The sequence below is a fragment of the Felis catus genome, chromosome B1 (genome assembly GCF_018350175.1).
Source record: "Felis catus isolate Fca126 chromosome B1, F.catus_Fca126_mat1.0, whole genome shotgun sequence".
NCBI classification, from domain to species: Eukaryota; Metazoa; Chordata; class Mammalia; order Carnivora; family Felidae; genus Felis; species Felis catus.
Window position 1 is genome coordinate 6,622,682 of NC_058371.1, and position 13,617 is coordinate 6,636,298.

Here is a 13,617-nt window from a genome sequence, read left to right on the forward strand (position 1 = left end):
GTGTCATGGATATTATTCAGCCATAGAAAAGAATAAAATCTTGCCTTATGTGAAAACATGAATGAACTTAAGGGCATTATGCTAAATGAAATAAGTCAGACAGAGACAAATTCTTATGGGTTCACTTATATGTGGTGTCTACAAACAAAAAAACATTCAACTCAGAGAAAAGACTGGTGGTTGTCAGAAATGGAGGAGAGAGAGGAGTTAAGACGGCAGAGTATTATGGGGACCCAGAGCTTGTCGCATCTCTGAAACACAGCTAGATCAGCACCAAACCATTTTGAACACCTAGAAAATTGATTCGAGGATTAATGCAACGATCTACATAATTGGAGCTGGAGAACTTGGCAAGTATGTGGTGCAGAGAGGTGAACTGGGGGAAAGAAAAGCCGTGGAACTGCAGAGGGGAGGAAGTGATTCTCATGGAGAAAGGAGAAGGAGAGGAGAAGGGGGAGAGTGTGGCACATTGGGATCCTGCAAGGAAAGCACTCCCCTGAAAGTAGCTGGAGATAAAAAGAGTGAAAACACTTGCAAGGGACTGAACAAGAAATCTGTTCTCCAAGAACAATGATAGGGGGAAAGGAGAGGGTTTCAATACCACCAGCAATCTATAAACAGTGAAGCACAGAGTCTGATTTTGGAGCTCAGTGACTGGCGGTGCTCTGGTGAGGAAGCAGGTCAAATCCCAGGAGCAGACAGCAGGGTCCAAGGGGTCAATGTGCCATGCTGGGAGAAGTGGTTCCCCTGGTTGGAGTGCATTTGGTAGAGATCATAAGCCTCCCTGCAGGCACAGGTCCCAGTAGAGACAGAATAGCCACATTTACTGATACTGGAACAAAAATGCCAAGGGCAGCAAAACCTGGAACTGGCTGTTGCTCAGCCAGACCCTCCACCAGAGAATTGGTGGGAGTCTGAGCCATGGGGGTCTCTGAAGTGTGGGGTTTGAAACACAACCCCAGCTGAGATAAAACTCTGAAGGGAGGTGCCACCTGGCAGGTGGACAGCTCAGACACAGACAAGTTGGAGGTAGGGAGCTGACAGGGGCCTGAGACAAAAGAAGGCTGCTTGATCATGGGTTGGTAAGGATGTATCACTCCTGAGGCAGAGACTAGGGAGCTGGGTGAAGCCATTTCCACTTCTAGCCCATGTGCACACATGCATGCACCATATGGTTCGACCCCAATAAGTTAAGCAGCGCTACCAAGTGGAGAACAGCGGCATTACACCAAGTCCTGCCCAACTGCACCCTCCAGGCACATCTCCCAGAAGAACAGCACAAATCCCTTCCACCTGCTTAATAGTCTACAGACTATAGTGCACTGCAAACTTTCAGTTCTAGGGGAAACAGGATGTAACTTCATTCAAGTTTCATTCTGGTTGCTGGTTCATTTATTTGTTTGTTTTCTTTGCTTCTGTTTTTGCTGAAGTTGTTTTCTTTTTTCTTTCTTTTCTTTCTCTTTCTTGGATACAAAAAGAGCACATTCTTTTTTGTTTTTTATTTTTTTAATTATATTTTATATTTATTTTATTCTATTATTTAAAATTTTTTTAAACTTTTTTTTCCCCTCTTTTTTCTCTATTCTATCAAGCTTCTCTCAACAAACAGACAAAACACCTAGGATCTAGCTTCCTTTATTTGGTTTGTTCTGTTTTTAGTTTTTTAATTATAATTTTTTATTGTATTAATATTTTTCTTCCTCCAAAAATGACAAAATGGATCAATTCACCCCAAAAACACAGGAGGAAATTACAGCCAGGGATTTATCAACACAGATATAAGATGTCTGATCTAGAATTAAAACCAAGATTATAAGAATACAAGCTAGGGTTGAAAAAGCATAGAAGACACCTGAGAATTCCTTTCTGTGGAGAAAAAAGAACTAAAATCTAGTCAGGCCAAAATTAAAAATGCTTTAAACAAGATGCAATCTCAAAGGATGCTGTGACAGCAAGGATGGAGTAAGCAGAGTAGTGAAGAAGTTGGGTAGTAATGAAGCAGAAAAAAAGAGGGAAACAAAGGCAAAAGATCACAATACAAGACTTAAAGAACTGTATTAAAAAGGACTAATATTGGGCTCAGTCTGTTAAGCGGATGACTCCTAATTTCAGCTCAGGTCATGATCTCACAGTTCATGGGTTCAAGCCCCGCATCGAGCTCTGCATTGACAGTGTGGAGTCTGCTTGGGATTTTTGTATTCTTTCTGCCCCTCCCCGACTTGTGTACTCTGAATCTCTCTCTCAAAGCAAATAAATAAACTTAAAAAATGCTTTTTAAAAAAGGATTAACATTTGAATCGTAGGAGTCCCAGAAGAAGAAGAGAGAGAAAAAGGGGCAGAGGTTCATATGAGCAAACTGTAGCTGAAAACTTCCCCAATCTGGGGAAGGACACAGATATCAAAATCCCAGAAGCACAGAGAACTCCCATTACATTCAACAAAAAACAACCATCACCAAGGCATATCCTAGTCAAATTCACAAAATACACAGACAAGGAAAGAATTATAAAAGCAGCAAAGGAGATAAAGTCCTTGCCTAAAAAGAAGACAGATCAGGTTCATAGCAGATTTGTCCACAGAAATTTGATAGGCTAGAAAGGATTGGCATGTTATATTCAACAGGCTGAATTACAAAAAATATGCAGCCAACAATTCTTTATCCAGCAATGCTGGCATTCCAAATAGAAGGAGAGATAAACAGTTTCCCATACAAACAAAAACTAAAGGAGTTTGAGACTGCTAAATGAGGTCTGCAAGAAATTTTAAGGAGGATTCCTTTGAGTGGAGAAAAAACAAAACAAAATTAAAAAGACCAAAACCAACAAAGATTAGAAATGACCAGAGAACATCACCAGAAACACCAACTCTACAGGCAACACAATGGCACTAAATTCATACCTTTCAATAACCACTCTAAATGTAAATGGACTAAACACTCCAATCAAAAGATATAGAGTATCAGAATGTATTTTTAAAAAAACCTATTCATATGATGCCTCTAAGACACTCATTTTAGAGCTAAAGACACCTGAAGATTGAAAGTGAGGGGATAGAGAACCATCTCTCATGCTGATGGACATCAAAAGAAAGCCAGAATAGCCATATTCATATCAAACTAGATTTTAAAACAAAGACTGTAATAAGAGATAAAGAAGGGCATTATATCATCATTAGGGGGTCTATCCACCAAGCAGATCTGACAAATGTAAATATTTATGTCCCCAACTTGAAGGAACCCAAATATATCAATCACAAACATAAAGAAATGCATTGATAATAATGCCATAATAGTAGGAGTCTTTAACACCCCACTTAGCAATGGAAAGATCACCTAAACAGAAAATCAACAAGGAAACAATGGCTTTGAATTACACACTGGACCAAATGGACTTAACAGATATATTCAGAACATTTCATCCTAAAGCACCAGAATACACATTCTTCTCATGTGCACATGGGACATTCTCCAGGATAAGTCACATAAAGGTCACAAATCAGCCCTGAACAAGTACAAAAAGATGGAGATCATGCCATGCCTATTTTCAGACCACAACATTATGAAACTTGAAAACAACAACAAGAAAAAAACTGGAAAGACCACAAATACTTGGAGATTAAAGAACATCCTACTAAAGAATAAATGGGTTAATCAAGAAACTACAGGGGAAATTAAAAAGTACATGGAAGCCAGTGAAAATGAAAACACAACAGTCCACAACAGTCTGGGATGCAGTAAAGACGGTCATAAGAGAGAAATAAATAGCAATCCAGGCCTTCCTAAAGAAGAAAGAAATGTCTCAAATACACAACATAACCTTACACCTAAAGGAACTGGAAAAAAGAATAGCAGATAAAGTCCAAAACAAGAAGGTAAATAATAAAGGTTAGAGCAGAAATCAATGATATCAAAATTTAAAAACAAAACAGAACAGATCAACAAAACCATGACCTTGTTCTTTGAAAGAATAAGCAAAACTGATAAACTCCCAGCCAAATTTATCAAAAAAAAAAAAAAAAAAAAGGAAATGACACAAATAAAGTCACCAATGAAAGAGGAGAGATCAAAGAAACACACAAAAAGAAAACAACACCACAGAAATTCAACAATAAGAGAATAGTATTAGCAATTTGAGCAATCTGGAAGAAATAGACAAATTCCTAGAAACATATAAACCACCAAAACTGAAACAGGACGAAGTAGAAAATTTTAACAGACCCATATCCAGTAAAGAAATTGAATCAGTAATCAAAAGTCTCCCAACAAGCAAGAGTCCAGAGCCAGATGGTTTTCCAGGGGGAATTCTACCAGACATTTAAAGAAGAGTTAATACCTATTCTTCTGAAGCTGTTCCATAAAACAGAAATGGAAGGAAAACTTCAAATGCATTCAATGAGGCCAGCATTGCATTGATTCCAAAACCAGATAAAGACCCCACTAAAGAGGAGAATTACAGACCTATCTTCCTGATAAACATGAATGCAAAAATTCTCAAAAAGATACTAGCAAACCAAATCCAACAATACATTAAAAGAATTATTCACCACGATGAAGTCGGATTTATTCCTGGGATGCAAGACTGGTTCCATATCCACAAATCTATCAACGTGATACATCACATGAATAAAAGGACAAGAACCACATGACCCTCTCAATAGATGCAGAAAAAACCATTTGACAAAATAAAGCATCCTTTTAATCATGGATTGGAAGAACAAATATTGACAAAAACGCTCAAGAAAGTAGGGATAGAAGGAACATGCCTTAAGATCATTAAGGCCATATATGAAAGACCCACTGCTAATATCATCCTCAATGGGGGAAAAACTGAGAGCCTTCCCCCTTAATGTCAGGAACACGACAAGGATGTCCACTCTTACCACTGTTGTTGAACACAGCATTGGAAGTCCTAGCCTCAGCAATGAGACAACAAAAAGAAATAAAAGGCATCCAAATCAGCCAGAAGACCACCAAAAAACTGCTAGAGTTGATACGTGAATTCAACAAAATCACAGGATATAAAATCAACATACAGAATTTGGTTGCATTTTTATACACCAATAATGAAGCAGCAGTAAGAGAAATGAAGGAATTGATCCCATTTACAATTGCACCAAAAACCATAAAATACCTAGGAATAAACCTAACCAAAGAGGTAAAAGATCTGTATGCTGGAAACTATAGAAAACTTATGAAAGAAATTAAAGAAGACATAAAGAAATGGAAAAGCATTCCATGGTCATGGATTAGAAGAACAAATATTGTTTAAATGTCGGTACTACCCAAAGCAATCCACATATTCAATGCAGTCCCTATCAAAATAACATGCACTCTTCACAGAGCTGGAACAAACAATTCTAAAATTTGTATGGAACCAGAAAAGACACCAAAATAGCCAAAGCAATCCTGAAAAAGAAAAACCAAAACTGGAGGCATCACAATTCTGGACTTCAAGCTGTATTACAAAGCTGTAATCGTCAAGACAGTATGGTACTGGCACAAAAACAGACACTCAGATCAATGAAACAGAATAAAGAGCCAAGAAATGGACCCACAAATGTATGGCCAACTAATCTTCAACAAAGCATGAAAGAATATCCAATGGAAAAATGGCAATTTCTTCAGCAAACGGTGTTGGGAAAACTGGACAGCAACATGCAGAAGAATGAACTTGGACCACTTTATTACTCTATACACAAAAATAAACTCAAAATGGATGAAAGACCTAAACATAAGATAGGAAACCATCAAAATCCCAGAGGACAAAACAACCAACAGCCTCTTTAACCTCAGCTGCAGCAACTTCTTACTAGACATGTCTCTAGAGGCAAAACAAAACAAACTATTGGGACCTCATCAAGATAAAAAGCTTCTGCACAGCAAAAGAAACAATCAACAAACTAAAAGGCCACTGATGGAATGGCAGAAGATATTTGCAAATGACATACCAGATAAAGGGTTAGTATACAAAATCTATAAAGAAGTGATCAAACTCACTCCAAAAACAAATAATCCAGTGAAAAAATGGGCAAATGACATGAACAGACACTTTCCAAAGACATCCAGGTGTCTAATAGGCACATGAAAAAATGCTGAACATCATTCATCATCAGGGAAATACAAATCAAAACTACAATGAGATACCACCTCACACCTGTCAAAATGGTTAAAATTAACAACTCAGGGAACAAAAAATGTCAGCAAGGATGCAGAGAAAGGGAAGTACTTTTGCACTGCTGGTGGAAATGCAAACTGGTGCAGCCACTCTGGAAAACAGTATGGAGGTTCCTCAAAAAATGAAAAATAGAACTACCCTATGACCTAGAAATTACATTACTAGGTATTTATCCAAAGGATACAAAAATGCTGATTCAAAGGGGCACACACACCCCAATGTTTGCAGCAGCAAAATCAACAATAGCCAAAATATGGAAGGATCCCAAATGTCCACTGACTTGATGAATGGATAAAGAAGATGTGGTGTGTATATAAATATGTATACAACTATATATATATTTATAATTATAATTATGCCCATATTTATATATATTTATTATGCCCATAATTATAATACATGTAATTATAATATATATTATATACGTGTGTATATATATATAAACAACTATACACACACACACACACACACACACACACACACTGGAATATTATTTGGCAATCAAAAAGAATGAAATCTTGCCATTTGCAACAATGTAGATGGAACTCGAGTGTATTATGCTATGCAAAATAAGTCAGGCAGAGAAAGACAATTATAGGATTTCACTCATATGTGTAATTTAAGAAACACCAGATGTATATAGGGGAAGGGAAGGAAAAATAAGATAAAAACAGAGAATGAGGCAAAGCATAAAAGACTCTCAAGTACAGAGAAAAAACCGAGAGTTGTTGGAGGGGTGTTGGGTGGATAGGCTAAATGGGTGATGGGAATTAGGGAGGACACTGGTTGGGATGAGCCCTGGGTGTTATATATATGTGATGAATCACTGGGTTCTATTCCTGAAAGCAATACTACACTGTATGTTAACGTACTTGGATTTAAATAAAATTTTTATCCTAAATACACATTTTTTCCAAAGAATATATATGGCTGGCCAACAGTTATGTGAAACAATGCTCAATATTACTAATCAGAAAAATGTAAATCAAAACCACATTGAGATATCACCTCACCCCTTTTAGAATGGCTGTAATCAAGAAGACAAGGGACAATAAAAGTTGGTGGTCTGTTGTGGAAATGTAAATTGGTTCAACTACTGTGGATAACACTATGGAAGTTCCCCAAAATACTAAAGAGAAATATCGTGTGATCCAGCAATTCCACTTCTGGGTATATGCCAAGGGAAATGAATACAGGACTTCAATGAGATATGTACACTCTCATGTTTATTGCAGTATTATTTACAATAGCCAAGAGGGGAAACAACTTAAGTTCCCATCAAGGGATTAAAGGCTAAACAAGAGGAAGTGTGTGTGTGTGTGTGTGTGTGTGTGTGTGTGTGTGTGTGTCTGTCTGTCTGTGTGTGTGTGTGTGTATAAAACAATTATCATTCACACATGAGAGAGGATGACAACCTGCCATTTGTGACAGCATGGATGGACCTCAAGCACATTATGATAAAGGAGAAAAGACAGAAAGACAAGTACTCTATGATGTCATTTATATGTGGAAAGTAAGACAAACTTATAAAAATAGAAAAATGGTGGTTACCAAGAGATTGGGGCTTAGGGAACAGGACAGATGTTGCTTAAGGGAACAATTTATTTTTAAGTTTATTTATTTATTTTTGAAAGAGAGTGAGTGGGGGAGGGACAGAGAGAGAAGGGAAAGAGAATCCCAAGCATGCTCCGCACTGTCAGTGTGGAACCCAACACAGGGCTGGAACTCACGAACCTTGAGATATGACCTGAGCCGAAACCAAGAGTTGGATGCTTATCCTACTGAGCTACCCAGGCACCCTGGGACCAAATTTATAATAAGTAGTAAAAATGCTCTAGAGATATAAAGCATAGTAATAAACATAGAAAATACTGTATTATGGGGGCGCCTGGGTAGCTCAGTCGGTTGAGTGACTGACTTCAGCTTAGGTCATGATCTCATGGTTTGTGAGTTCGAGCCCCGCATCGGGCTCTGTGCTGACAGCTCGGAGCCTGGAACCTGCTTCGGATTCTGTGTCTCCCTCTCTGTCTGCCCCTGCCCCACTCATGCTCTGTCTCTCTCTGTCTCAGAAATAAATAAACATTAAAAAAAAAAAAGAAAATACTGTATTATAATCAAACTTGCTCAAAGCCTAAAACTTAATTATTCCAACCAGAACATTGGAATCAAAATAAAGAACTATGAAATATGTAAGTACTATCATTACAATGGTAATCATGTTGCAATATATAATATCTAATTACCATGTTATATACCTTTAATTTACATATTTTCTAGCTCAAATATATTTTAATAAAAAATTACGGGAGAAATCAAATACAATTGTAAATGAAAGTCATTTCAACTGAACACGGAAATACAAAGGAGTATGAGAGACTACTATGAACAGCTTTCCACCAACAAAATGGACGACCTAGAAGACATAGAAAAATTCCTAGAAATATACAAACTGCCAAGCATGAATCAGGAAAAAAAAATTGACAATCTGAATGAATGACAAGGTCATTGACATAGTAATCAAAAATCACTGAACACAAAATGTGCTAAACCAGATGGCTTTACTCATGAATTCTGCAAAACATTCAACGAAGAATTAGTACCAATCTTTTCAAAAAAAATAAGAAGTAACACTTTCAAATTTACCTTACTAAGTCAACATTACTCTGATACCAAAGCCAGATAAGGGCACCACAAGAAAAGCCAACTACAATCCAATATCCTTGCTGAATACAGATGCAAAATATCTCAGTAAAATACTAGCAAACCAAACTCAGCAGCATATTAAAAGCATCATATACCACGAACAGGGAATTTGTGTCCCTGGGGTACAAGAATAGCTCCATATACACAAAAAAGTAAGCATGATACATCACATTAATAAATTACATGAACACCTTATTCAAAAAAGCGATTTGACAAAGTTTGACATCCACTCATGATAAAAACCCAACAAATTATATATAGAAGGAACGTATTCCAATATAACAAAGGCTATATATGATACACACACAGCTAACACCATTCTTGGTGGTAAAAGATTGCATGGTTTTCCTCTAAGATCTGGAACAACACAAGGATGCCCACTTTCATACCTCCTATTCACTATAGTACTAGAAATCCTAACCAGAGTGATGAGGTAAGGAATAAAAGGTATCAGAATTGAAAAGAAATAAAATTTTCTCTATTTGATGATGATATGATTTTATATAGAAAACCCTACAGAGCCCACAAAAAAAACCAAGTTTATCTACTCAACAAATTCAGGAATTTGCAGGATACAAAAATCAGTAGTACTTCTATACACAAGCAATAAACGATCTTAAAAAGAAATCAAACAATCCTATTTATAACAGCATAAAAAAAACAAAATACTTAGGAATAAGTTTAACCAAGTTGGTGAAAGGGCTCTATGCTGAAAAGTAGAAGATGCTGATGAAAGAAATCAGAGATGACACAAATAAATGGAAAGGCATCTGTGCTCATGGATTAGACATATTATTGAAATGTCCATACTACTTAACACATGTATAGATTTAATGCCATCTCTGTCAGGATTCCAATGGCTTTTTTTTTTTTTTTTTACAGAAAATTCATATAGAGCCACCAAAGACCCCAAATAACCAAAGCAATGTTAGGAAAGCACAACACAGCTAGGGGAATCACACTTCCTGACTTCAAACAATATTAAACGTTAAGTTATCAAAACAGTATGGAAATGGCATAAAAACAGATACACCAATGGAACTGACTTGAGAGCCAAAAGTAAACCCTTGTATGTATGGTTAAGTATTTCACAAGGGGGCCAAGAATACCCAATGGTCTCTTCAATACCTGGTGCTGGGAAAACTAGATGCTCAAATGCAACACAGTGAAACTAAAGCTCTTATACTACTCCAAAAATTAAGTCCAATTGGATTAAACACATAAATATATGTCCTGAAACCATAAAGCTCATAGAGGAATACATAGAGGAAAACGTCTTAAGGTGGGTCTTGGCAATGACTTTTTGGATAGGACAACTAAAGCACAGCAACAAGATAAAAAACAAGTGAAAATACATCAACCGAAAAAGCTTCTGCACAAGAAGAAAAAAGAAAAAAAAGGTTTCCTATAGAATGGGATGAAATATTGGCAAACCACCCAACTGATTTTAGTATCGAAAATACATAAGGACTGACAACTCAATAGAAAATAAAATCCAATTAAAAACTTGGCAAAGAACCTGAACATTTTTCCAAAGAAAATATTTAAGTGGCCAGGAGGTACATGAAAGGTACTCGATACCACTAATTATTGAAACTGAAATGAAAACCAGAATAAGAGATCACCTCAGACCTGTTGAAGGATGATCTTCAAAGTACAACAGATAAGGGGCGCCTGGGTGGCGCAGTCGGTTAAGCGTCCGACTTCAGCCAGGTCACGATCTCGCGGTCCGGGAGTTCGAGCCCCGCGTCGGGCTCTGGGCTGATGGCTCAGAGCCTGGAGCCTGTTTCCGGTTCTGTGTCTCCCTCTCTCTCTGCCCCTCCCCCGTTCATGCTCTGTCTCTCTCTGTCCCAAAAATAAATAAACGTTGAAAAAAAAAATTAAAAAAAAAAAAAAAAAAAAAAACAACAGATGAACACTGATGAGGATGCGGAGACATGCAGGCTTGTGCACCATTCATGGGAATTTAAGTTGGCACAGCCACTACAGGATACTTAAGAAATTAAAACTAGGTGGGTTCTGCCTCAAGGTGCCACATAGGAGGTTCCTGGACTCACCTCCTCCCATTCGCATGCAGAATCTACAGCTACAAATGGAAAAAAAATTCCTTCTGAAAGAAACCCAGAAACTAGCTGAGGATCTCCTATATGTGGGGAAATGAGTAAAACACATCAAAATGGGTAGAAGAGTCTGAGAACATTCTGGACATAAATCTCACCCTTGGCACAGCCACACACATTTAGGAGGTAACTCAGAACGCTCACCTTCTCCCTAAGGACTGGAAGGTGTGAACTCCACACCTACTTTTAAGACTTCCACCTGAGAGGCCCCCAAAGCTACTAGCTTTGAAAGTCAATAGGGCTTGCATCCATGAGACCCATGAGGCTCTAGGAAACACGTCAGCTCATGGGAATCTCGGTAGCGCCCCCCACTCCAGGGCTCAGCGTAGCAGACTGAGATGGTCATCTTGCAGCCTTTGATGAAACAGGCTTATTTCTATACCTTAAAAGCTGCAGCCTAATGGTCAGGCTTCTTCTTCTTCTTCTTTTTAATGTTTATTTATTTTTGAGACAGAGGGAGACAGAGCATGAATGGGGGAGGGTCAGAGAGAGAGGGAGACACAGAATGGGAAACAGGCTCCAGGCTCCGAGCGCTCAGCACAGAGCCCGATGCGGGGCTCGAACTCACAGACTGCGAGATCATGGCCTGAGCCGAAGTCGAGCCCTCACGGACAGCGAGATCATGGCCTGAGCCGAAGTCGGACACTTAACCGACTGAGCCACCCAGGCTCCCCATAATGGTCAGGCTTCTAATTTAACATACATCTAGGCGCTGACTAGAATCCTCCCTGGAGATCAGCAAGGTGGTGGGTGCCATCGTGTTCTTTTTCTGCGATATGCTAGGTCACCAGTATCTCCCTGAAAGGAGCTTGTACAGGTCTGACAACTGGGCTTCTGCAGCTGCCACGGAGGGCACACACCCCTTAATCGCCTGGTTGTGGTGACCAACAGAGCTTACATTTACCAGTCCCATAGGACTGTAGCAAATAAAAGAATTCTTAACTGGCTATTCCCCCGGGGTTCAGTACAAGGGGAGCAGACAGAAATGCCCACCTCCTGGTCTTTCCCTAAAAAAGTTCTATTTGCCTACTTTAAAAAGGTACTGTCTTCAGGTCTGATTTTAATTACCCTATACCTAGGCGCTGACATCCTCCCCAATGGGACACTTACAGATTTTCATACACTCTCAACAACTGGGGGCCAAGAAAAACAAAGGAGGACACTTGGTCAATCAAAAGGTTTGAAAGACAACCAAGAGCTAGGGTCAGGCTGAAAGGCAAGTTTCAACTTTAACATGAGACCCCCACTTTCAGAATGGGAGGAGGTGGCCATCTCATCTAATGCAGAGAACCCAAAGCACATAGTCAAGGAAAATGAAACAAACAAACGTAGGAATATGTTCCAAACAAAATAAGATAAATCTCCAGACCTAAGACCTTAATGAAACAGAGATAAGTGACTTATCTGATAAAAAGGTCAAAATTATTGTCAGAAAGATGGTCATTGAGGTCAGGAGAAAAATCCATGCAGAAAATGAGAATTTGAACAAAGTCCTTAATATATACAACTTTTATTCGTCAAAAATAAATTAACCTTGTTGAAAGAACAGATCACAATGGATGTAGGAGAAACTTTTAACTGAATGATAAAAATATATCAAATTTTGTGGGATTTAGTTAATGGAGTACTTAGAAAGAAATATATGGCTTTAAGTCAATTTATCAGAGTTGATGAAGTGGGTATATATGCCCACCATAGAAGAAGCAGAAGAAAGTTCAACTATATTCATCATAGCCCAAATCTGGACTGAGTCCAAATGTCCATCAACAGAATAGGTAAATTGTAGTCCATTCTACACAATATTACTATACAAGAAAAACCATGCTACACAATAAAGAAGAATTGCCGATTTGTAGGATGAGAATGTTTCGAACAGGAAAGCGATCATATCCATATAAGGACTACTTGCTCTGGCCACTCCCAACCCGATCGTTTGGAGAAGGTGTGCAAAGGAGGGTTCTCTCCTAAATCTTTGATGCCATCTCTCAAGAAACAAACAACCTCTGATTTTGCCTAAACTTCCATACATTCGCTTATTAAAATGGTTCTTTTAGCTTCTGAAAGATGCTGAGGACTCAACTTACTCCAAAATGCCAGATGGTGCACAGATGTTAAACACTTCCTCCATCATCCTTGATCTTCCCACACTTACCCACTGAAAGACCATGGACGCTTACTTCCAAACACTGTCCTTTTCTCTCAGGATTAACTTTACCTAAAATTTTCATACACAATCACATCCCCCTGGCAACAGCCCTAGACACTCCAAAGTACCAGCTTCGTCCGGCTTCCTCCCCTGACACATGGCTCAAAAGAGCTCATCAAGCTTTAGCTGTCACTTTTGTATCTCACCACCCAGAAGATTTAAGTAGGAACAAAGGAAGTACCCCTTCTTTTTAAGAGGTTTCCCAGAGGTCTCAGACAAAACCCCTGCTCACATCCCATTAACTGTAGTCAATGTGGTCACATGGCCACACTTTGCTATAGAGGAAGTTAGGGAAAGCCTTTACTTACAAGGCAGTCTTCCCAACTTCAATTCTGGGTTCTTACCACAAAGAACAGTAGAATGGATACTAGGAATTTCTGCTACCACCTCCATTCCAAAAAATAAGCTTCCACGC